Source organism: Kogia breviceps, chromosome X (genome assembly GCF_026419965.1).
Source record: "Kogia breviceps isolate mKogBre1 chromosome X, mKogBre1 haplotype 1, whole genome shotgun sequence".
Lineage (NCBI taxonomy): Eukaryota > Metazoa > Chordata > Mammalia > Artiodactyla > Physeteridae > Kogia > Kogia breviceps.
The window spans coordinates 94,406,171-94,433,598 of NC_081330.1; the positions used below are offsets into that span (position 1 = coordinate 94,406,171).

The 27,428-nt window shown below is 39.1% G+C and overlaps 1 long non-coding RNA gene across 2 annotated transcripts in view; it reads left to right on the forward strand.

The window, feature by feature from the left end:
- The window catches only part of LOC131748485 (uncharacterized), an 84,105-nt gene that overhangs the window by 56,177 nt on the left and 500 nt on the right, over positions 1–27,428 (forward strand). Inside the window, exon 3 of one of the 2 annotated variants that reach the window (XR_009333057.2) lies at positions 21,922–22,007. This is a non-coding gene — a long non-coding RNA (uncharacterized lncRNA). Of the gene's footprint in view, positions 1–21,921; positions 22,014–27,428 lie in introns of those variants that run through there. The other variant, XR_009333056.2, reaches the window with a different exon arrangement.

Consider the following 27,428-nt stretch of genomic DNA (forward strand, 5'->3'; position numbering starts at 1 on the left):
TACTATCTGGCTCTTTTCAAGAGAAGTTTACTGATCCCTGATTTAGGTATATATATATATATATATGTTTGTATATTTCACATTTTGTCCCTGAAGATAAAAAAAATCTCATACAGATAAAAACCATGTACACAGGAATATATTGTGTGGCCTGGCTGTTGTTAATAAGCTTCAGTTTAATACATGATGATGTTTATCCTTTTGAGCTCCTACTATGTGCCAGACCCCATGCTTGAAGTACACACTTTACCTCTGCTCTCCAAGGGCTTTTCCAGCAGAAGAACAAGAGGTCGGAGGGCCTGTAATCTGAGGCAGCCTGTGGAAATGTTAGAACAGAGAAGAGCCAATCAAGGGAAGAATAGACATAGTCAAGGGACGGACTCTGTAAGGGTCATCAGGGAAGGACTGTGGAGGAGGAATGATTTAAATGATGTATGGAGGGAACTGATAGTACATAGACAGGTAAGGATGGGAGAAAAGACCATTCCACACAGGGGGAACACCATTCATTCACTCATTTATTTAACAAATATTTATAGTACACCAAGCAAAGTTTCCATTTTCACAGAACTTATAGTATTTTGAAGCAAAAAAAAAAAAAAAGCCCTAGTAGGAGAATGCAAGGTGTTTTAGGGACCTATTGCATTGTCTTCTGTGACTACAGAGTATGGTGCAGGGGATGGGATATTGGGAAGCCATCTTGTCTGGAAAAATAAACAGTGATCAGATCATGGGAGGCCTTTAATGCGAAACTGAGAACTGTGTTTTGCTTAGCATTTTGTTTTGTATTGTTTTGCTTGTTTCTGGTTTGGCAACAGGGAAACACTGGAGGTTTTGAAGATGATCTGTGTGCTTTATGTTAATTGACTGATGTGCTTTTGTAGTTAAAACTCTCTGGCTAAATATAAGACAGAGTAGGAAGAACTGGGCACAGGGAAAGAAGCCACTTCAGAGGCAAGAGTTAAGAAGCATCTGAACTAGGATACAGGTGGTTGCAACAGACAGGGAGCAGGAATAAAACGATTGCAGAGATAGACTTATTGTAATTAGTAAACTGACAGAACATAGAGCTGTTCAGATGTTTTAAGCCAAAGAGAGAAGTTATTGCTATTAGAGAGATTGGAAGTACGGGAGAGGGAGGTTGAGGTGTGGGTTATTATAGATTACTTATCTGCTTCTCTCTGCCAAAGGACAATCTAGAACTTCACAGTTCCAAGATGTGAGCTTCATCTGGATAAGTCTGCTAAACTAATTATTTTTTAAAAAAATCATTCAAACTACCTGTTTCCAGCTCTGGTTTTGAGACTTCCCCTCTAAAATATAATAATTTGAAGCACATTCACAATATCTTTAACAGCTTTGAAACCTATATTTTTTCCATTTTAATTTAAAACAAAAATATCAGCTATCCAACACTTTCAGGAATGGGATACATTACCAAATAAAAATTGTAGCACTCAGTTCTTCAGACGTGGCAAATTAATGTCAGATTGACTGTGAATTTTATTTTTCATACCGATATTTTGGCTTTCTCTAGAGAGAGCCTCTGTCATTTTACAATGACAGTTTCCATGCTGAATGAGTTAATCATGGCATTGTCCTTTGCATGTCTGCGAAAGAAGAGGCTGTAAAGACCTGGGAGTAAAGAATCAGTCTCAACACAGGGATCAAGAGTTGCTTAAAGGGAGGAATCAGAAAGACATGGGCTGACTCGTGACTGCCACTTGCTAGTTGTGTTAGGCTCTATACAGCTAGCTTGACAGGTTAGTTAGTCTCTTGATGCCTCTGTCTCCTCGTTTTAAGATGGAAATAAAAATATCTATTTCAGATGGTTGCCATGAGAGTTAAATAATCAGATGCAGGTATGAAGTAGCCAGTGTGGGGCCTGACTCTGGTCAATGCCAGCTATGGTTATATTTCTGTTGGACGTCCTCAGCCCTTGGTCCATGAGCAGGGCTGCTATTTTCACAGGCTCGTACTCTGTGTGCCTCTGCTCAGTCAACCCAAAGGATTCCCGTTTTTGTTTTCTGCACACCATCAACGTAGTGAAGCAGAAGCTTGGTGTGAAAACAGGAAATTCCTTTTAGAGATGTTACCCTTTGTATTCTGATTTTCTCCTTTAAGGGTACAGTGTTAGCCCTTCTGTCTCTTTTGGGGAAATTGTTTACGTAGGGGAAAGAGAGATGTGTTTCTTGACAGGTTTGATTTTTTTACTTCCCAGTAGGGTTCTGTTTCCACATTTCCAAGTACTAGAGCTAATCACTCATACTTAAGCTCAGGTATTCAGAAGGTGTATTGGAGGCTAGTGTCAGGATGGGATATCTGATGATTGATGTTTTATGAACGTCTGTGGTAAGTTTCTATGTCTTCCCTATGGATATTTTAACAATTTGAATATGACCATCCCCTCCCACTATCACTTTATACCTTGGAAGTTTGGGGTTAACTTTCTAAGAGTATTTATATCACCAGGTGATATAAAAAGCCATGCTTTCTACATTCCACATAAACGTTGGTATATTATTTAGGATGCTCCAGAGAAACAGAACCAATAGGATAGATAGATAGATAGATAGATAGATAATTATAGGAATTGGCTCATGCAGTTATGGAAGCTGAGAAGTTACCTGATCTGCTGCCTGCAAGCTGGAGAACCAGGAAACCTGGTGGTATACCAGTCTGAGTCTGAAGGCCTGAGAACCAGGAGCACCCACGTCCAAGGGCAGAAGAAGATGGATGTCTCAGCTCAAGCAGAGAGAGCGAACTTTCCCTTCCTCCCCCTTTTTGTTCCGCTCAGGCCTTCAGTGGATTGGATGCTGCCCAACTGCATTGGTGAGGGGAATCTTCTTTACTCAGTCTACCGATTCAAATGCCAATCTCTTCCAGAAACACTCTCCCAGACACACCGAGAAATAATGCTTTGCCAGATATCCGGGCATCCCTTAGTTCAGTCAAGTTGACACATAAAACTAACAATCACAATTGGCCACCTATCGAAGGACTTTCCACTTTCAGTTGTGTGTTTTGTGAGGAAAAAAATGCCTGAAATTAAGTTGCCAATAGCCAATATTATAGAAAATAAGGCATTTACTCATCCCCTCACCACTTCCATGAGCACAAGTGAAGTGGTGGTAAAATAGGTAAGAAAAGTACCTGTTTTGTTAGGTTGTTTTCAAATGCACTCCCTTCTTGTTTCTTGAGTCCTTTCAGCCTGGTTTCCATTGGATTTGGGAATTTGTGAGGAAACATGCTGGGGCTTTTGCTCTGGGCAGGTACTTGTACTCTTGGCCTTATGATATAAGTGTGGGAGGGCAAATCAAGGGCTGTGGCCCTGAAACTCATGTCATTGAAAGCTGGATAACTGATCCAAGCCAACGACTTAGAAGAAAAAAAGGACTCTGAATGCTAGAATAATGTCTTCAGTTAAAATCGATCATCTTTCTATAATTGGAGAAATAATTGACATAAACAGTCATATACGTGTCAGTTGACTATCAAAGCAAAATTGTTTCCTCCTCATCACGCTTTCAGAGAACTGGCAAATTCTACCATTTTGGAGAGTATTTATCTTTGTGATAAAGAGATAAAAAGAGATGTGTCTCTACCAAATGTAAAACAGCTAGCTAGTGAGAGGCAGCCACATAGCACAGGGAGATCAGCTCGGTGCTTTGTGACCACCTAGAGGGGTGGGATAGGGAGGGTGGGAGGGAGGGAGACGCAAGAGGGAAGAGATATGGGAACATATGTATATGTATAACTGATTCACTTTGTTATATAGCAGAAACTAACACAACATTGTAAAGCAGTTATACTGCAATAAATATGTTAAAAAAAAGAGATGTGTCTAGAACAAGATATAGGAGGGTTTTCCTGTCTTATGCTTACTTTGAATTCAGAGCACAATGTGTTTAAGGATGGTCAGCTGTGAGGGGGAAGTTATAAACTTTGCTCCCTGCCCATCTCTGTTTCTGTACAGTTTTCAGCATGCTCTTCTCTAGGGGTTCTTGGTACATTTAGGGGCAGAACGTGACTCTGTTCATTCTCATTTGTATTAATTAAGGCATGTTCACCTTTTATACAGTTCTCATAACTGAGTTTTAAGTCCGACATTAGCTGATCTATTGTTGCAATTGTATGTATTAGTTTTCCCTTCCAACTTAATTTCATATCCATTTTTTTCTCTCTCATATGTATTCTTTGAGGATAACATCTCTAAAAACTCCTTATATTCCCTGGTACCTTTGTGTGAATTAACTAACCCTGTGTTTAACTCAGCAAAATACTTCAGTTCATTTGTTTAACTGTATGACAATAGCTTTCCTCTTTCTCAGTGAGAAATAATTCTTTTCTCATCTCTTTCATTTTTTAAAAGATTTTTTTTGACATGGACCATTTTTAAAGTCTTTATTGAATTTGTTACAATATTGCTTCTGTTTTATGTCTTGGTGTTTTGGCTGTGAGGCATGTGGGATCCTAGCTCCCTGACCAGGGATCGAACCCACACCCCCTGCACTGAAAGGCGAAGTCTTAACCACTTGGACCGCCAGGGAAGTCTCTCATCTCTTTTATTTAATATCAGACTCTCTTATTCATCTCTGTGTTATGTAAGGGCCTAATCAATGACCCACAAAAAATTACTCATGAGAGTGAAGAAACTGACCTTGTCAAAGGTGCCTTTAAGTAGAGAAAATGTGACAGCTTCCTCACAGGCAGTCATGGTTTGGAGATATTGGTTTTTGTTCCCTGAGATCTAGTTTTCTTGTTTTGTTTTTAAATTTGAGCTTTTTACAGTTTGTAAACAACCATCTCAGCTCCTGCATACACAACACATATGTACGCACACTTACACAGCACCCACCAGCTTATTTGGTTAAAGAAATTAAGCAACTGGATGGTTAGGTTTTTCAAAGTTGAGTCAGTTATCTGACACTTAGGGAGAAAAAAGCTTTGATGGGATCAGTTTGTTGCTCAAAGCCAGGCATGAGGAAGCAGGTCCCACAAGTCCACAGCAGCTATCCCAAGTCTTGCTGATACATGTCACAGATTTCAGCAGAAGAAAAACCTTTACTCAAGGATGCTGTGATAATGCCTCAAACAACTGTGGAATGATGGTTCTGCAAACCAGAAATGGATATGTTCTTCTTGTAGCCATTTATTGCTCTCACAGAAACAATATGTTCAATGGTTATTTGAGTAAATAAGTCCTTATTTGTAGAGACAAGATGAAGCAGTCTCTCAAAAGAAATATTTTCAAAAATCAAAAAGGTCAACACTGGGACTTCCCTGGTGGTGCAGTGGTTAAGAATCCGCCTGCCAATGCAGGGGACACGGGTTTGAGCCCCGGTCTGGGAAGATTCCACATGCCGCAGCCCATGCACCACAACTACTGAGCCTATGCTCAAGAGCCCGAGAGCCACAACTACTGAAGCCCATGCGCCTGGAGCGAGTGTTCCGCAACAAGGGAAGCCACGGCAGTGAGAAGCCCACACACCACGATGAAGGGTAGCCCCCCTGCTGCAACTAGAGAAAGCCCGTGTGCAGCAACGAAGACCCAATGCAGCCAAAAATAAATAAATAAAAAATTTAAAAGTTATTAAAATAAAGTCAACACTTGTAATAAAAAAGAACTATGCTAAAATCCACTGCACAGATTTTTGTAGATATTTGATTGAATATCGATATCTTGGACCACTGAATATAGAGAACAACCATTAGCAATGTTATTGATTGAGATCATATTTCTGTTTTTTTTTTGTTTTTTTTTTTTGCGGTACGCGGGCCTCTCACTGTTGTGGCCTCTCCCGTTGCGGTGCACAGGCTCCGGATGCGCAGGCTCAGCGGCCATGGCTCATGGGCCCAGCTGCTCCACGGCATGTGGGATCTTCCCAGACCGGGGCACGAACCCGTGTCCCCTGCATTGGCAGGCGGACTCTCAACCACTGTGCCACCAGGGAAGCCCCATATTTCTATTTTTATTATTAATTTAAAAAGTATATTTATTTGGTTGTGCCAGGTCTTAGTTGTGGCACGTAGGCTCCTTAGTTATGGCTTGAGGGCTCCTTAGTTGCGACTTGCTGGCTCCTTAGTTGTGGTGTGCGAACTCCTAGTGGCGGCATGCATGTGAGATCTAGTTCCCTGACCAGGGATCAAACCCAGGCCCCCTGCACTGGGAGCACAGAGTCTTAACCACTGTGCCACCAGAGAAGTCCCAGGACCTTATGTTTCAGTGAAGGGCATCAACATGAAAAGATACTGTCACTATATGATAGAAGTAACTGGGTATTATGGGGTCCAGTAGAGCATCAGCCCTACAGAAGTGGAAGATGATTCAGGAAGCCTTCTAAAGGTGACATTGACTCTTTTTTTCATTTCCAGAGTTTTTTTAAAAAATTAAAGTATAGTTAATTTACAGTGTTGTATTAGTTTCAAGTGTACAGCAAAATGATTCAGTTACACATATATATTCTTTTCCATTATAGGTTATAACAAGATATTGAATATAGTTCCCCGTGCTATACAGTAGGCCCTTGTTGTTTACCTATTTTAAATATAGTAGTGTATATCTGTTAATCCAAAACTCCAAATTTATCCCTCCCCCACATTTCCCCTTTGGTCACCATAAGTTTGTTTTCTGTGTCTGTCTTTTTCTGTTTTGTATATAAGTTAATTTGTATCATTTTTTAGATTCCACACATAAGTGATATATGATATTTGTCTTTCTCTGTCTGACTTCACTTAGTATGATAAATCTCTAGGTCCATCCATGTTGCTGCAAGTGGCATTATTTCATTCTTTTTTATGGTTGAGTAATATTCCATTGTGTATATATACATGACATCTTCTTTATCCATTCATCTGTCAATGGAGACATTGAGTCTTGAAAGATGAGAAGAAGTTAGCCAGATGGAGAAGGGGAAGTCACTGTAGACAAATAAACATTATTGTTTTTGTTGTGGTGGTGATTAAGAATGAAAAATTCCATCAGAGTTGGGTGCTTGCATACACACTCAATTATAAATGTTACCTCTAGAGAGTTGAAAAAGGCTTTTGAATTTTCACATCTAGAGATCCTTAGGAGCTAAATGTTTTAAAAAATTTGATAGTAAAAACTTACTTTATGCAACCATCTTTCCTGTACATGAGCAAAAAAATCAACGTATTTTATATATTCTATAACTTACTCCTATAGAACTATGAAGTTTATGTTTCTATTTCAACTAAATAGCCATTTACAAGACACTTAGGTGGAAAGCATTAATATTGCAGGACTGCTCCATAGAGTTGGGCAGACTGTACACTGCACAGCTCCAGAGGGCGCATCTAAATAGAGCAGGATGCATAGCCTGCACAACTATTATATGGAGGCCCTACTTTGGGACAAAATGATGAATAAGAATCCTGAACTCAGATTTATATTATAAGAGGAAGAATAGGACAAATGCCAAAAATGACTCTTTTCTCTTTATAAAGCTTCAAAGGGCAATGAGGTCACAGTTAATTGAGCTTCTTGGGAGAAGATAAACAGGTATTATTCTAGTGGAGATGGAGTTGGTAGGGAAAGAAATAAGGAAAGGAGTAGGGAGAGCAGCATGAACCAAGAAGGGTGTGGGAAAAGCCTGAACAAACCGATTGATGAGCATGTGGTCCCTTTAGGATGTAAGACAGATTAAGGAACATTCAGTAGAGGGATATTTGACTGGAAAAGGTCCATATTATAGAGGAACTCGAAGTCCTGGCAGTGATGTTGACACAAATTTGGTGAAGGAGATCAAGCAAACATTGCAAACTGCTGATCCCATGGTGTAGCACTTGTATTATTATACACTGCCCAACCCTAAGGGTACTGTTTATGTTGTGTTCTACATGAATGGTGCCTATAGGGTTTTGCAGTACATAGCCTACACAACGGCTCTGACCCATAGGCTCTATTCAGCTGCTAGAGGTGTTTGGCCCCTACACCAATGGCTTGCGTACAGATTTTTTTCAATTATGTAATTTGTTGCCAATATTTAAAATATGTCATGTAATAATATGGATATCAGTGTATTACTGTACACAAGTAGTGTATTCCATCCTTAGATTCAGCCATTTCTCCAGGGAACCTGAGTCCCTTTTATTAGAGAGTAGTGTTTAAAAACCAAGATCTGGGCACTGGGAGTGCTCATTGGTACTGAGACGTCATTGCTTCTAGACCCTCAGCAGACAGAGAAAGGAAATATATGTATGTATACTAACTCCTGTATACACAAATGTCTATAATTCTGTATCAATCTATCTATAAATATCTATCTACATACCTTCCCACTTACCTACCTACCTGTATTCATACTGATACTTCTGATTCTAATCTAGCACCCCAGCACCTCTGGGTTTATTCTAGCTTATACCAGTTGCTGATTTGTAAGTTCTTTCTCTGACAGGGAGAAATCTGGGTCCTATTACTACAATTTGCTTACTTATTTGTTCAACAATAATAATGTAAAGTAGTTTTAGAATTGTTGCTGTGAGAAACAAAATTATCAACTAGAATACAGTGTTTATGTACAGTTCTTTTTGTATTTATCCTTAGATTTTTCAGTGAAAACACTGTTTTCACAAGTTAATCAGAAATGCTTGAATAAATAGATAAATGGGAGAGGAGAGACAAGTCTTGCTTACAAAATAATTCCAAATAATGTAGGTTGATACTCCCTCCGAGGGTGGGCTAGACTTAGTGGCTCATATCCAAAGTATAGTAGAGAAAAGGAAAAATAGTAACTCTACAGTGGAGAGACATGGCAAACACTGCATTAAGCAAGTGATGTGAAGGTTGACATCATCAGTAATAAGTGAAGTTGATAATATATGCCACCTGATATGATGTGATAAGAAAGGCACTTCACCTCTGTGGTATTCTTCCCCAAAACTAGTAACACCAGTATAATCCTGAGAAGATCAGACAAACTCAGATTGAGGGACATTCTACTGGATATAAGGCCAGTATTCCTCAAGAGTGTGAAGGTAATGGAAAACAAGGAAAGACTGAGAAACTGTCAAAGACCAGAAGAGACTGGGGAGACATAACTAAATGCAATGTGGTATCCTGGATTGGATGCTGGAACAGAAAAGAGAATGTTAATAGAAAAACTGGTGACATCCAAATAAAGTCTACAGTTTGGTTAATAGTAATGTACTAATGTTGGTTTCTTAGTTGACAAATGTACCATGAAAATGAGAGATATTGACAAAAGAGAAAATTGAATAAGGAACTCTGTACTATCTTTGTAACTTTTCTGTAAATCTAAAATTATTCAAAAATAAGTTCATTTTTTTAAAAAATTAATGAGGTTGGCTTTTTTTCTCTCACAGCCTTCAGTGAAGTCGTGTCATGCATTTGTAATATACTGAAATTCATTTGTCACATTTCATTCCATCCTGGGATGCCCTGATATCTTGGTTGACTTTTTTTACTTGCATAAAGTTTACTTTTTGTTTAGTAAAATTCTATGGGTTTTTACAAATGCATAGAATCATGTATCCACCACTCTAGTACCATACTGAAGAGTCAGTCCCATAACAGAAAAATTTTCCTATGCAATCCATTTGTAGTTAACTTGTCTTCTACCCCAACCTCTGGCAACTACTAATCTGTTTTCCATCCCTATAGTTTTATCTTTTGCAGAATGTCATATAGATAGAATCATACAATACATAGCCTTTTGTATATGGCTTTTTTCACTTATAAAAATACATTTATGATTCATCCACATTGTTGCATGAATCAAGTATGTTCTTTTTATTGCCAACTAATATTCCATTGCATAGATATAACATAGTTTTTTTTGGTTTTTTGTGGGTTTTTTTTGAAAGTTGTGGGTTTTTTTGTTTGTTTTGTTTTTTGCGGTACACGGGCCTCTCACTGTTGTGGCCTCTCCCATTGTGGAGCACAGGCTCCAGACGCACAGGCTCAGCAGCCATGGCTCATGGGCCTAGCCACTCCACGGCATGTGGGATCTTCCCAGACTGGGGCACGAACCCGTGTCCCCTGCATCGACAGGCAGACTCTCAACCACTGCGCCACCAGGGAAGCCCGACAGTTGTGTTTTAACAGACATCCTGGTTGTTTCCAGTTTGGAGTGATTATGAATAAAATTACTCTGAACATTAGCATACAGGTTTTTTGGTGTGAGTATAGTCTTTCAGTTCACTTGGGTGAATACTTAAGAGCAGAATTGCTGGATCATATGATAAGTCTATTATATGAGTTTACATTTATAAGAACTGCCAAATTGTCTTCCAAAGTGGCTGTACCACTTTGCATTTCCACCAACAATAAATGAGATTCCTGTTACTCTGTCTTTGACAATATTTAGTATTGTTGTCAGAGGGACCCTAACCCCACCCTTAAGTTCAATAATTCACTATAAGAACTCACAGAACTCAAAAAAAGCTGTTAAGCTCATAGTTATGGTTTATTACAGTGACAGGATACAGATTAAAATCAGCGAAGGGAAGAGGTGCATAGGACAGGGTCCAGGAGAGTTCCAAGTGAGAAGCTTCCAACTGTCCTCTCCTCTCCCAGGAGAGTCATGGATAAAGCTAACTCCTCTCAGCAATGATATGTAACAGTACACACAGATTATTATCAACCAGGGAAGCTCACCTGAGCCTTGGTGTCCAGAGATTTTATTGGGGCTCAGTGACATAGACACAGATGACTGCCTGTGTGGCCAATCTTAGTTTCCAGCTCCTCCAGAGGGGAGCTGATACCACATGACCTAAAGCCCCACCATAAATCACATTGTTAAGAGTATCTGGTGTGGTCCAAGGCTCCCCACCACCAAGTAAAACAAAGACACTCATCAGGTGGGACTACTAAGGACTTAAACATTACCTCCCTGGAGCCATGGACACAAGCCAGACTTTTGTTTGGTAAGGTTAATTCTTAACTATGCGAATAAGAACTTAATATTTTCTAATCCATTGTCTGAGTTTACATGAAAAAAAAACAAGAAGCTTTTTCTGTAAACAAAAATAGTTAAGTTTTCACTAAAAAGCCATAGTACTGTGGTGCGTGTGTTTGCGTGTGTGTGTGTGTGTGTGTGTGTGTAGAAAGAAAGAGTAGTGAGAAGGAGGGAGGAAGAGGTAAGGAAAGACTGAGATTATAGTAATAATATATTTAGGAAACTTTCTCAGATTGTATTACTGTCATTTATATGTTTGGTTTTCTTCATTTTAGTTGCTAGGAGGTATGAGATGAAGTTACAAAGTCTTTTGTCTATTGTTTCCCCCTTTACAAACTTTTGATATCAATACTGTTGAGATTTTAGTTAGATTGTAAATTTGTGTTTTACTTTATTTCATTGCATCTTTTATTATTTGAGGGTTGATAGGACACAAACATCCTGGACAAAAGTTTTCAAACATCATTGTTAGGTCATTGTCAGATTTCAAGCACAAGATGAGAAACCAACACTTATATTTGCCTTGCCTTTTTCCAAAATCCTAGTGAAACATCCAAATAGATATTTTAAAAATATTCATCCATAAAAGCTCTGAAAAAAGAAGGATATCATCAGTGGACCAGAGCTTTTAAGTAATTTTTGGAAGATGGAAAGTGGAAAGGTTCCTAATTGATGAGAAAACCGAAAGAGGACAGATGCCTGGGGAGGGCCCCCTTCTTCCTCAGAGACCAAAAGACATACCAAGCTCTGAGTTCACAAGCACAGAGAGGAAGAATGGTCATAATTATAGTAAGGAGGTACTCTAGTGAAGACATAACTTGTATGTTTAGTGCCTCCAAGTCCATAACAGCACCTTCTGCATACAAGATGGTGCCCCTTCTTGGCAAATGAATTACAAAATGGCATGTCTTCCTCATGGGTTTGCCCACATCAAGACACAGAGTTTTGAAAGGCGAATATAACTGATTTCAGTCCTATTCACTGCCTCAGTGGGATGTCTCTGTTCAGGGAAAAACCTCTACAACCTTAGCTGGTTGCCCTGTTTGTTTTTATTGTGTGTGTTTTTTTTCTGTTTTGTTGTGTCTGCAAGATAGGTATGTGAGAGTTTCTCTGTCTTTCCCAGGGAAGGTGGCTCTTCAAGTGCTATGTGGAAAGGGTTCCTATAAGGTAGCACAAACAGCATTGTATGTTTTTCACATCTGGGCCCTCTTCAGAGGCTCTCAAATCTAATATTCACTTCCATTTCTGTCCGAGATGGAGTAGCCCCATTCCTACCACATCCTGTCTCTTAACAACTTAAAAAAAAACCCTGGAAATAGCACAGAAACAAGCATAAGAAGAATCTGAAATGTGGAAAGAGGGTAGATGGTCCAGGGACCTCAGGACTTGAGGAACAACATGGTAGTGAGTTTCCTTGGCTTCCTTATTGCCTCTACATTCTGGACAATGGCTGCAGAAGCCTCCAATCTGGAACTTCCAACAGGCTCAGAGAAAAAAAAAAACCAAAAAAAAAGAAAAGGAACAAAAAGCTCCAAGGAAAGCTTAGTTTCCCTAGCCAAAGGAACAGGAAAAAGGGTGGCCTTCCAGAACAGAAAATCTTTTTAATAATACACACCCTACTCCAGGGGGGCCAAACAGGGAGCTGAGCTTCCACCCAACCCCCCTCCTTGACCCTATGGAAGCAGGCAGGGGCATTCCAATGTCCCTACCCGGTGGTGTTAGGGGGCCGAGCAGATTACGTTATGTAGGACCTTTTAGGTGATGGTAAAGACTTGGAGTTTTACTGTGAGAAACCACTTGATGGTTTTGAGCAGGGAGTGACATGATCTGACTTAGTTTTAATGGGATCTGCCTGGTGAGTTGAGGATAGACGGAGAGGGAAGGGGCAGAAACGGGCTGTATTTTATTTGTTGAACTGCAAGACAACTCAACAAAGTTGTCAGGGCATGTTTTATCGCGGGATTTTTTGGTTAAGACAACTGAGACTCAGAGAGGTAAAGTAGCATGTTCAAGGTCACACAGCTAGTATAGGATAGAGCTGCATCTAGCCCCCGGACCTTCAAACTTCTGTGGAAGGAGTAGCTAAATTTACGGAATGCAATATCACTTCAGGAAGATTTTTAAAGAATCCTTACTAAAATGCTGCCAAGTATTTGTGAAAATTGCCTCAGAAAGGGGGAAGGGGGGAGGGCAGAGATTAAAAAAAAGGGGAGGAAGGATGCTAAACGTAGGCCTGCACTGTCTCCCTTCCACCATTAGATGGCAATTTTCTATTTGTTACGGAGGAAATGGCGCCACAGTTTCCTGGGCAGTTGACAGAAATGAAGGAATTACGAAATGAAACTAATGAATAAGTGGATCAAGGCTTTGAAAAAATATAATTCAATTGATCCAATACATATGTGGGGTGGTAAGAGAGTGGGATCCGGGCTTTAAGAGCAGTGGTAGAATGAACAAAATAATTTAACAGTCACTGCTGACAGCACAAATTAGAACATTCATTTTCAAACAGCAGGTTGTAAAGAAGAGCAGTTCCTAAAATCAATTCCGTGAGGGGCAACTAACAATCTTAATTCAAAAGAAAAAAATAGAAAATGTTGGAATACATTGCAAATAGTAAGATCAGAATTAATTTGTGACTCTTGTCTGGTTTTATAAAAATAAATACGTATGTATTGAGCCATAATGCAAAATGTATTTAAACATTTTTTTATCATGAGCACTGTCAAAAGAAGTTTAGAAGACACTGATTGTGCCTACTTGAAACACATGATTTTGTGTAGGTGTTTATCTTGGTTTTGAACTTTCTTTTTTCTCTCCTCCCCAGCCGCATCCAGTCTCGGGGCCTGTTATGGGCTGAATTTGTGTCCCTCCCACCAAATTCACATGTTGAAGCCCTAACTCCCAGTACCTCGGAATGTGACTGTATTTGGAGGTAGGACCTTTACGAAGGTGATTAAATTAGAATGAGGCCATTGGGGTGGGCCCTGATCCAATCTGACTGGTGTCAAAGGAAAATTTGAACACAAAAAGAGACACCAGGCACGTGCATGCACAGAGGAAAGAACGTGTGAGGACACAGGGAGAAGTAGGCCATCTACAAGCCAAGGAGAGAGGCCTCAGGAGACACCAAACCTACCGACATCTTGATCTTGGACTTCTAGCTTCCAGAACTGTGAGAATATTAATTTCTATTGTTGAGTCACCAAGTCTGTGGTATTTTGTTATGGTAGCTCTAGCAAACTGATATAGGGTTAGAGTCTGATATTCTGTTTCTGAGACCTGGGACAAGACCTGGGCCAACTGAATGTCTTGCTGCTTTCCAAATGAGAGTTTCTGGATTCGATTCAGTTCTTCACAGAGGAAAGCTCATAAGCTCTTATGCCAAATGTACCTGCATTCTCCATCATTTTAATAAAGGTGCGATTTTGGCTTAGTTAACCTCTCCAAGATGAAATTTCCTCATATATAAAATTGCATTAATAATACTTTTCCTGCAATGTTGATGTAAAGATTAAATGATATACAGTTGGCTCCCCATATCCACAGGTTTCACATCTGCAGATTCAACCAACTCTGGATCAGAAATATTTGGGAAAAAAAATTCCAGAAAGTTCCAAAAAGCAAAACTTGAATTTGCTGCATGCCAGCAACTATTTACATAGCATTTATATTGTATTAGGTATTATAAGTAATCTAGAGATGATTTAAAGTATACGGGAAGATGTGCATAGGTTATATGCAAATACTCTGCCATGACATTTTATATAAGAGTCTTGAGAATCCATGGATTTTGGTGTCCACAGGGGGTCCTGGAGCCAATCCCCTGTGGATACAAGGGACAGCTGTAATTATCTAGAATTCCTAGCAGTTAATAAATCATTGTAGTTTTTCCTGCTGTCATCATTGTAGTTGCTTATTAGTGTTATGTATTCATTTTGTGGCTGTTCCAATTTCTGTCTTTCCTTGAAAGTATGTTGTCTTCTGGAACATTCACTAAAATGGTTAAGAGGTAGAAAGTGGGCATGAGAGAAGTTGAAAAGACCAAAACTATTTGATCCAATGTAAAAAGGTTTGACTCGGGTAGAGGAGTTGTTGCCACATGCCACATGTTTGACTAGGGGAGAGGAATGGTTGCCACCATGTGATGCAGCACTAGTTCAGGAGATTAAGAGGTTAATTAGTAAATAGATCAGAGATTTTAATAATAATAAAAATAATAGACAAAAACATGAATGAATTCCTTTTTAAAAATTTTGGGATAATTGTGGATTCATATACAGTCGTAAGAAATAATACAGAGAGATCCTGTGTAGCCTTTAGCAGTTTTCCTCAATGATAACATCTTGCAAAACTATAGTACAAACAGGCAGATTCATAGAGACAGAAAGTAGAATAGAAGTTGCCAGGGGCTGAGAGGGGAAATGGGGAGTTATTATTTAATGGTTATAGAGTTTTTGTTTTGAGTGATGGAAAAGTTTTGGAAATAGATAGCAGTGATGGTTATACCACACTGTGAATGTGCTTAATGCCACTGAATTATGCTGTTAAAAATGGTCAGAATGGCAAACTTCATGCTATCACAATAATAAAAATGTATCACAGTAATAAAAAGAAACCTTGTTACAGACTGAATGTTCTCTCCCAAAATTCATATGTTGAAGCCCTAACCCCTAATGTGATAGTATTTGGAGGTAGGGCCTTTGTGAGTTAATTAGGTTTAGATGAGGTCATGAGAGTGGGGTCCCCATGATGGTATTAGTACCCTTATAAGAAGAGGAAGAGACACCAGAGTTCTCTCTCTTGGCCATGTCAGGATACAGCAAGAGGGTAGCCATTTGCAAGCCAGGAAGAGGGCCCTTACAATAAACTGAATCTGTCAGGACCTTGATTTTACATTTCATAGCCTTCAGAACTGTGAGAAATAAATGTCTGTTGCTTAAACCACCAGTCTGTGGTATTTTGTTATGGAGGCCTGAGCAGACTAACACACCTACAGTACAATATCACAACCAGGATACAGTCAAGATACAGAACAGTTGTATTACCACAGGGATCCCTCATATTGTCTTTTATAGTCACACTCTCCTCCCTTATCCCTGACCTATGGCCACTACTAATCTGGTCTCCATTTCTATAATTTTATAATTGCAAGAATGTTATATAGATAAAGTCATGTAGTATGTGACCTTTGGGGATTGGCTTTTTTCTCTCAGCCTAATTCCCTTGAGATCCATTCAAACTGTTGCTGTATCGATAGTTTGTTCCTTTTTATTGCTAAGTGGTTTTCCATTGGTATGGACGTATCACAGTTTGTTTAACCAGTCCCCCACTGAAGGACATTTGGGTTATTTCCAGTTTTAGATTATTATTAATAAAGCTCATATGAACATTTGTATAAAGATATTTGTATGAACATAAGTGTTCATTTCTTTGGGATATATGCCAAATAGTGCAATTTCTGGGTTGTGTGGTAAGCCATGTTTAGTTCTCTAAGAAAGTGCTGCACTCTTTATCAGAGTGGCTGTACCATTTTCCATTCCCACTAGCCATGTATGAGTGATCCAGTTTCTCCACATCTTTGCAAACATTAGGTGTTTGTGCTGTTTTTTTAAAATTATAGCTATTCTGGTATTCAAATGTTGAACCAGCCTTTCACACTTAGAATAAATCCCACTTGGTTATGGTGTATAATTACTTTTATATATTGCTGGATTCGATTTGCTAATATTTTATTGAGGACTTTTTGTGTTTAAGTTCATGAGAGATATTGTTCTATAGTTTTTCTTTTTCTTTTCTTTTTTTTGGTACTGTCTTTGGTTTTGGTATCTGGGTAATATTAGCATCATAAAATGAGTCGGAGAGTGTTCCCATCTGCTATTTTCTGGAAGAGATTGTGTAAAATTGGTGTTAATTCTTCTTTAAATGTTTGGTAGAATTCTTCAGTGAAACCATTCAGGAGCTTTTTAATTACAAATTCATTTTTTTCAGTGCTTATAGGACTATTTCGGTTGCCTGTTTTATTGAGGTTGAGTATGGTAGTTTGTGGATTTGGAGGAACTGGTCCCCTTCTAAGTTTTCAAATTTATGAGCATACAGTTCATAGTATTCCTTTATTATCCTTTTAATGGCTTCAGGATCTGAAATGATATCCGATGTTTTATTTCTTATATTGATGATATGTGTCTTCTCTCTTTTTTCCTCTTTGTCAGTCTTGCTAAAGGTTTATCAGTTTATATCAATTTCTTAAGAAGAACTTTCTGTTTCATTGATTTTCTGTCTTATGTACCTGGTTTTAATTTCATTGATTTCTGTTCATATCTTTATTTTTTCCCTTTCTCTGCTTCCTTTGGGTTTATTTTGTTTTTCTATTTCTTTTTTTTTTTTTTTTTTTTTTTTTTTTTTTTTTTTTTTGCGATACGCGGGCCTCTCACTGTTGTGGCCTCTCCCGTTGCGGAGCACAGGCTCCGCGGCCATGGCTCACGGGCCCAGCCGCTCCACGGCATGTGGGATCTTCCCGGACCGGGACACGAACCCGTGTCCCCTGCATCGGCAGGCGGATTCTCAACCACTGCGCCACCAGGGAAGCCCTGTTCTTCTATTTCTAATTTCTTGTTTTCACCCATTCTGATGTTCTTCTTTCCTTTTTGAAGTTCCAAGCCTTCTTCTCTTATCATCTTTGCTATTTAGAGAACCTCCTTTAGCCATTCTTTAAAGGTAGGTTTGCTAGTAACAAATTCTCTTAGTTTCCTTTGACCAAGAATGCTTTTACTTCCTCTTAATTCCTGAATGATATTTTCACTTGATATAGAATTCACAATTGACAGATCTTTTCTTTCAGTACTTGAAAAATATTGTGCTATTTCCTGCTGGCCTCCATGGTTTCCTTTGAGAAATAACCTGTGATTCAAATTGGTATTCCACTATAAGTAATGCATTATTTCTCTCTGGCTGCTTTCATGATTTCTTTTTTTTTTTTTGGTTTTCAAAACTTTTCAGAAGTTTTGAGTCTTGACACGAATTTTGTTAGGTTTATCCCTGTTTGAGTTTCACTCAGTTTCTTGAGTCTTCTTGAATTCACCACATTTGGACGTTTTCAGCCATTATTTCCTCAAAAACATTTTCAGTTCCATTCTCTGTCTCTCTTTCCTGCTATCCCATGATACAAATGTTAGATCTTTTGTTATTACTCCATTAGTCTCTGAGACTGTTCATTTTTTTCTCTTGTTGTTCAGATTGGGAAAGTTCTATTGTTGTGTCCTCAAATTCACAGATTTTTGCTTCTGTCATCTCCACTCTTTTTATTATTGTATTTTTCAGTTCTGTAATCTCTATTTGGTTTTCTCATATAACTTGTATTTCTTTGCTGATATTTTCTATATTTTTTCATTTGTTTGAAGAGAATTTGTAATTGCCTGTTGAAGCATATTTATGATGGTTGCTTTAAAATTCTTGTCAGATCATTCCATCATCTGATTCATTTCCATGTTGGTGTCTGTTGATGGTCTTTTCTCACTCATGTTGTGAGTTTATGGTTCTTGGTATGATGAGTGACTTTTTGATTGTATCCTGAAAACTTTGGATACTATATCAGTAGACTCTTGATCCTATTAATTCTTTTTTTTTTTTTTTTTTGTGGTACGCGGGCCTCTCACTGTTGTGGCCTCTCCCGTTGCGGAGCACAGGCTCCGGACGCGCAGGCTCAGCGGCCATGGCTCACGGGCCCAGCCGCTCCGCGGCACGTGGGATCTTCCCGGACCGGGGCACGAACCCGTGTCCCCTGCATCGGCAGGCGGATTCTCAACCACTGCGCCACCAGGGAAGCCCCCTATTAATTCTTTTTTAATTCTTTTTTAATTTTAAACAGTCAGTCCCCTGGTTGAGTTGCAGGAGGGCTGAGTCGTGTATATGTTCAGCTTCCCTCTGGTGCCCGATGATACTACCCCAGCAAAAGTAGGCAGTGACTCCACTGCCATATTTTAGATATGTGGTCTGGAAGTTCATCTCCCCCCTTGGCTTCATGGACACCTTCCCAGTGAAAACAGGGCACTGACTCATGACATCTCACTGCCTCCTAGTGTGCATGTAAGCTCAGCTCCCTGCTGGTTCCCATTGACATTAGTGAGGGGTAAAGCCAAGGGTTGACTCACTGCTTTTTTGCTACAGGGTAGGGGCAGTAGCTTGGCTTTGTGCTGAGCCCCTCAAACATACAGGGAGAGGAAGGGGAAAGTGGAATGCCAACAAACCCCACCTCTCACCACCTCCTTCTGCCTTGTTGATGCCTGGTAGGGATGGAGGTTCATCTGACTGGGTCCCACTGATACTAGGGGAGGGAGAAAACAAAGTTTGGGTTAGCTCACCTCTCACCACCTCATTCAGCCTCATCATTAAAGTTGGGTGGTACTGGAGGCCCACCTCTCCACTGGGACCTGCTGATGGGAGCAGACGGGAGAGAAAAGGAATGCCTGCTAGCCCTGTTTCACACCAGCTTATTCAATCTTGTTGCTACTGGGTTACTGTGGAGATTCAGCTTCCTACTGCACCATGCTGACACAAGAAGCAGGAGAATAGTGGATGGTGTAGCACTGAGTAGACCTGATTAGCACCACCTTGTCCAGTGTCATTGATGCCAAATAGGGTGGATACTTAGTTCCCCACTGCTGGGCCCTGCTAACACTTGGGATGGGGGGAGATCAGAGTACTGACTAGCTTCATTTCTCACTGCCTCATTAAGTCCCCGTACTACCCAGTGGGGTGGAGGCTCAGCTCACTGCTGGATCTGCTGATACTACCCTATGGGGGGGAATCAGAGCACTGCCTGCTTCCTTGCACGGGGATAGAAGCTCAGCTCTCTGCTCAGCGCCATCAGTACCCCTGCAGGGGAATTAGAACACCACCTGCTTCTGCCAGTGGGGCTTGGAAGATCCCACATAAGGAGAGGTGCTTTCTTTCTGTTGGTTGGTTGGAGTAGTGCCCGTATTGCCAAAAGAGTTTTCTGTTGTTTTGCCATCCTTTTTCTGGTCCCTCAACTAGGGGTATCCAGATTTTCTTGAAGCTTTTTCTTTTATCTGTACCTGTTGGCAGTTCTCAGTTGGAGGTTTCTACCGGGCCCTGTCTGGGATATAAGGGAGGCAATAAGGAAACCCAGGGATCTCCCCTGCGTTGTCATGTTTCAGGTCCCTGGGAAGTTTGACTTCTTTCCACCTTTCAGTCTTCCTAAGCTTGTTTGTTGTGTTATAGCCAGGGTTTCTTAGTTGTAGGGGGAAAGCCCTGGGAGGAATGAGGTGCTCCATCTTGGCCCAAACCAGAAGTTCCTTGTATTTCTTTTTAATATGGGAGTAGAGAAAGCTTTTCTAGCTGACTCAACATTTAGAATCAATCAATAAAAGATTAATATATTTTCTTACGTTAAAAACATATAATCATAATAAAATGTAGACCTGGAGAAAATATTTGACATGTATATGACAGACAAAAGATTAATTTCCCTAATAAATAAAGAGATCGTAACCATGAAGACGAAAAAGTCTAAAATCTTGATAGAAAAAATTGTCAAATGGCAGAGTTTGCAGAGAAATGCAAATGAACATTTGAAAAGATGCTTACTTTCACTCACAACAATAGGAATGCCAATTAAAACTACACGCAAAGAGATATGGGAACATATATATATGTATAACTGATTCACTTTGTTGTAAAGCAGAAACTAACACACCATTGTAAAACAGTTATACTCCAATAAAGATGTTAAAAAAAATAAAAATACACTTTTGAAAAAAAACAAACAAACAAAGTACACTGTTACCATTTTACCAAAATCACATTGGCTAAAATCCTCAAGTTTGACAGAACACACTGTTGACAGGCCTGTGAAGAAACAAGTACTCTCATACGTTGCTGGTGGGAGTACAACATGGTATAATTCCCAAGGAAGGGAGTTTGGTTTATCTAACAAAATTACACTTACCCCTTGACTTAGCAATCTCACTGCTAAGAATTTACCTGGTAGGTATGCTTCTATAATTATGAAATAATAAATGCACAAGGTTATTTATTGTGGCATTATGTTTAATAATGAAGACTGGAACTCTGAAATGTCCACCAATAAAGGACCTATTGAATAAACAAAGGTATAGCCTCATAATGAAGTATTATACAATTGTATAAAAAGAATGAGAAGATGACTATGTACTGATATGGAGGTTATTTTGCTAAAAAGATGTGCAGAGCATGTATATAGTGTTTTATCTTCTGTATATGAAAGAAGGGAAGTAAGAATATGTGTATATGTTTGCTCTCCCCTCCCCCCAAATACCAGAAACTAATAGAAATAGTTTCCTGTAGAGAGCTTGGAGAGGGGCTGAAGAGGAGAGAATAGGAATTGTAGAGAGATTTCTCTGAGTATGCCTTTTTATATAGCTTGACTTTTGAAATATATAAATGTTTAACTTCCAAAAAATGCAATGAAATAAAAAAGAAGACAAAGCAAAGCCTAAAATTGGAAAGAAACGAATAAACCTGACTCTATATAAAAGGTAACAGAATTGCTCAGAGACAAGAATTATTTCAAATAATTTATGAACATAGTATTTCAACTGTACTGAAGTCAAAAAGAAGTGAAAAGAATCTTAAATGTTACTTTGTAGTTTTATTGTTAGTGGTAACATTGGTATTGAAATTTTGAAACTCATGTAGGTATATGTTTGTATTATAGATAAAGCAAATAAGTAATTATGTTAATTATATATAGAACTAAAATCTTCAGTATAATAGGAAATAAATACATGTATAAAATAAAATAATTATAAGGTTTTGAAAAACCTTATAATGTTAAATTTGAATGGAAAATACCAGTATGATCTCATGATTAATATATATCATATATATCAAGCATGATATCATGATTGATATATATATATATATAATATATGTAAGTTATTTTATATATAAAAATATAAAACGTATATGTATTTTTCAGGACCAGCGACATAATTTGTGTGGCCCAGTGCAAATCGAAAATGTGGGGCTATTTGTTCAAAAACCAGGAATAAAGTGCCATTAAAGGTAAAATGTAAAGGCTTTTCCTTTCTTCTACAGTCTCTCACTCACTCAACTTGTCATGGTGTTTTTTATTTGCTATTTAATGGTGTTCTAAGTAAAGAAAAATTAAAATTTTACATTGTTAGCATGAATTTTACCCTTAGTCTTGATATTGTGCAATGTCAGTTTTAAAAGCAAATGTAAGAGCATTTGACTTGCATGTGGAATAGCTGAAACGTCACAGTTTGTATTTTGTGACTTATCCTGGAGACTGTCTTGAGCTGGCCGAAAGAGACTAACAAAAACCAGATTTAGGAAATGAGAAGGTAGAAGAAACGGTATCCCTTTGCATGGGATACTCAGGAGGCAAGTACAGATGCTCCCAGGCCCCAGGGGCCCTGCCCTGTGACAATGGGGCATGACTAATGTGATATGATGTACACCCCAGGCCAGGGGCAGGGAAGTCAAGCCAGCCATTTCCCCTTCCCATGGGCCTGCTGCCCCAACTCAACAGCTAATGGGAGACCTCCAAGCATATTGGAACCTTAGTGCTGGATACATTAGTGATCTGGATTGATGGTGGGGGAGAGGCTATCCTTGCTTGGTCACCTGCTAAATGTGATGTAGCACTGCTAACCTGGGGTGGGGACACCACCACCATGCCTTGTCCCAAGATGTTGTGGGGCAAATGCACCCAACCCTGACCTTCCCTACACTCATACCCAGGCTCCCATTTGGGACAGAGGGCAACCAACAGTGGTTGCTAGGAAGGGTTGGAGATGGGGAGGCTGGGCAGGGCCCAGGGCACCAGGAGGCATAGGAGCAGCCCCTGGGAACCTGTCCTGAGGACCCAAACATGAACTGAGGCTCCAAGCCCCTGGCGCATGCTCCATTATTACATTGGACTCTACTGACCAAATACAAATATAAAGATAAAATTGCAAATAATTTCAAGACAGTGATTACAGAGTATTAAATTCCAAGCACATGGCCCTTCTGGGCACGAGTGCCTGTGTGACTGTACTGGTAGCTTGCCCTTCTATTTCATAGTGCTGTTCACTTCTCTGGTCTAGAAACAATGACATCCTAATAGCAATAAGCTTACATTGAAACCAGATCTTGGTTTCTACATTCCCTAATAAAAGGAAACAGTGCTTCTTGGAGAAATGGCTTATTTCTGGCTCGGTACAGACAATATATAAGGTGAGGCCGGGGCTTCTTATGCCAGAAATTAAGAAAGCACCAAAAGACCAATGGGAACAGTTGAGCATCAAGAGGAATAATGAATGCCTTTGCTTATGATGATTGAATAAATTAAAACCATGAGTATCATGAGTCCATCATGACACTCAAATGAGAGGAAAAACTCATTAGTGATTGGTGATGACTATTATACAAACACTTTATTCTGAAAATAGGCAACCAAAGGAAAGAGTTAAGCGTTTACCCCAACTTTTAAGGGAAAACTTGTTGTCTCCATTTGATTCTTCTTTACAGAAGAATGCCAGCTAACAGTTGCAAATGAATTTTTACAATAGCATCATTTTGGCATCTTCCAAGAATATAATCCATTCAGGCAAGGATCATTAAGGAATGCTAAAACAATTGGGTGACATTGATGGAGGCTGTATACTTATGTGGTACCTAAGTATCACCCCTCAAGTTCCTTTTTAATTACAAAGAGAAAAACTTAGCTTGGTTGTCATGACCTTAACCCTGTGATCACAGTTAACACCACTTACAGTGAGGTAGACTGAGGCTATGTGGTGTAATATGATGCGATGCAATATGAAGGCCACAGTGTCACCTAGGTAGCATTCTTGCCAACAATGTTTAACCTGAATCTAATCAAGCCTCTAGACCTAACATCCAGTTTATAGGTATAGTAATTTACTAGGCTGCCATAACACAGTACCACAAACTGAGTGGCTTAACAGAAATTTATTATCTCACAGTTCTGGAGGCTGGAAATATGAGATTAAGGTGTGGGTAGGTTTGGTTCCTTCTGAGGGCTGTGAGGATCTGTTCCATGCCTCTCTTCTAGCTTCTTATGGTTTGTTGGCAATCTTTCATCTTCCGTGACGTGTAGAAGCATCACCTTGATCTCTGCCTTCATGTTCACATGGTGTTGTCCCTGTGTGCACATCTATCTCCACATTTTTCCTTTTATAAGGACACCAGTCATTTTGGATTAGGGACCCACCCTACTCCAGTATGACCTCACCCTAACTAATTACATTTACAACGACACTATTTCCAAATAAGGTCATATCCTAAAGCACTGGGGGTTAGGGCCTTATAGAGGAGGAAAAATAAATTTCCCTCTACTTTTCTAGGTTCTTGGCTGAGACCTCCCTGTAATAAAAAGACAGATTAACAGGAGAAAAACAAACAGAAGTTTAAGAACGTGTATACTGCCTATTTACATGGGAGAGACCCAGGAAAACTGAGTAATCCCCCCAGATGGCTCAAGCCACCACCTTAAATACCATCTCCAGCTAAAGACAAACACAGATGGGAGGACTGGGGAGGCAGTTATGGTAGGCTACCAGGAAAAGCACAAGGAAAATGAAGTAAAAAAGGGTATGGTTGTTATGCAGATTTGAGTCCGTGCCTTCTCCACTGATAAGAGTTTCCAGAGATTTAGTCATCCTCTCTTCCTGGTACAGAGAGGGAGACACCCTTACAAATGGAGACCTCCCTTATAAATGTAAATGTCCCGTACAAAGAGTAACTTCTACTTGGTTTTCAGAGCTTTTTCTATGTCTGCTCTTTCTTAAAAAATAATCAGCCAAAAATAATCCTTATGCCAAAGAGGCAGATTTTAAGGTGACAAATTCTGCACACCTTCAGCTTCAACATATGATTTCAGGGGACAGACACAATTCAACTCATAACAACAGGAAATCTAGGAGAGAGAAGAACAAGTTAAATATCACCACAAGGAAATAATCAGACAAGTCCAGAATGTGAGACTTCCTATAAAGTCTCTTCAAAAAGATAATATCATTTAAAAAAAGAAGTAGGGAGACTATTCCATAAAGACTAAAGAAACCAAATGTATGAATTGTGATTGGATCCTGGTTTAAAAAAGAAATTGCTATAAGACATTATGATGGAAATTGGGGTGATTCGAATATGGACTGGGTATTCTAAGAGTTAAATGATATTATGGAATTACTGTTAATTTTCTTAGGGGTGCTCATGCTGTGATAGCTATATATGAGAATGAACTTATATTAGGATATGCAGGCTTAAGTGTTTGGGGTGAAGTGTCATGATGTCTCCAATTTACTTTTATTTTTATAATGCAGTATTTTAGGAATTTTATCTTTTAATTTAATTTTTATTTTATATTGGAGTATAGTTGATTTACAATATTGTGTTAGTTTCAGGTGAACAGCAAAGTGATTCAGTTATACATATATCCATTCTTTTTCAGATTCTTCTCCCATATAGGTTATTACAGTAGAGTTCCCAGTGCTATACAGTAGGTCCTTGTTGATTATCTATTTATATATAGTAGTGTGTATATGTTAATGTCAAACTCCTAATTTATACCTCTCCCACCACCTTTCCACTTTGGTAACCATAAGTTTGTTTTCTATGTCTGTGAGTCTGTTTCTGTTTTGTAAATAAGTTGATTTGTATCATTTTCTTAGACTCCACATATAAGTGATATCATATGATATTTGTCTTTGACTTACTTCACTTAGTATGATAATCTCTAGGTCCATCCATGTTGCTGCAATGGCATTATTTCATTCTTTTTTATGGATGAGTAGTATTCCATTGTAAATATATATACACCACATCTTCTTTATCCGTCCTCTCTTGGTGGACATTTAGGTTGCTTCCATGTCTTGGCTGTTATAAATAGTGCTGCTATGAACATTGGGGTGCATGTATCTTTTCGAATTAGTGACTTTTTGTCTTTTCTGGGTATATACCCAGGAGTGGGATTGCTGGATCATATGGTAATTCTATTTTTAGTTTTTTAAGGAACCTCCATACTGTTCTCCATAGTGGCTGTATCCATTTACATTCCCACCAACAGTGCCAGAGGGTTCATTTTTCTCCACACCCTCTCCAGCATTTATTGTTTGTAGACTTTGATGATGGCCATTCTGACTGGTGTGAGGTGATACCTCATTGTAGTTTTGATTTGCATTTCTCTAATAATTAGTGATGTTGAGCATCTTTTCATGTGCTTGTTGGCCATCTGTATATCTTCTTTGGAGAAATGTCTATTTAGGTCTTCTGCCCATTTTTTGATTAGATTGGGTTTTTTTTTGATATTGAGCTGCATGAGCTGTTTGTATATTTTGGAGATTAATCCTTTGTCGGTTTTTCGTTTGCAAATATTTTCTCCCATTCTAAGGGTTGTCTTTTCATCTAGTTTATGGTTTCCTTTGCTGTGCAAAAGCTTTTGAGTTTAATTAGGTTCCATTTGTTTATTTTTATTTTCATTACTCTAGGAGGTGGATCCCAAAAGATCTTGCTGTGATTTATGTCAAAGAGTGTTCTGCCTATGTTTTTCTCTAAGTGTTTTATAGTATTTGGTCTTACATTTAGGTCTCCAATTTACTTTTAAATAGCCCAGCAAAAAAATGTATATACATACATAAAGCAAATATGTATGTACAGTGTGTATATAGATAAAGCAAATATACCAAAAGGTCAGCATTTGTTGAATCTAAATGGTGGGTATATGGGGTGTTCACAGTACTATTTGTTCAACTTTCCTGTATGTTCGACATTTTTCATAATAAAATGTTGACAGCAAATTAAAAAAAAGTTTTTTTTTAAAGAGAAGGTTCTGCCCACCAACTCTCAATGAAAATGGAAAAATTCAACAGGCTTAAAGTACAGAAGGCGAAAATCCAGTTAGTGAAAAGGAGAAATTCGCCGTCAAGGTTGTTAAACAGTTGGGCTGCTTTCCAAGTGATTCCTTCCCTCAAAGTCTTCATTACTGGGAGTTGGAAGCTAGAGTACAAGGCTCTCAATCAAGATGATTTGAGGGCCCCCCAAAGACCTGCTGACCTCTAAATATCTCCCCTGCTGACTTCCCATGTGGCCTGAAATCCCTGTAACCTGGGTCAGTTCTTAGGAATAAAGTATTTTCTCACTATTCTGGGGCCCCGTTTTAAAATGCAAAGCTGGGAGGATGCTGGGGCCCATTAAGTGGGAACAATTGTCTTCGGAGCCAGTGCCCGCCCAGAGGCCCTCCATTTTAATAGCTCCTTTCCCAACCTCTTACCACCGCTGAGACTGGACAATACATGCTCTAGGAAACTGAAATTGGACAATGTGTGCTCTAAGCAACTTCTTAGGTGAAGATACCATTTCAAGAAAGCTTACTTTTCCTGAATAAAGTGGGGTGCATAAGGTCATTGCTGTTTTTACTTTGTCAACTGGGTGGCCTCTGAAAGCTTCTTAGAATAC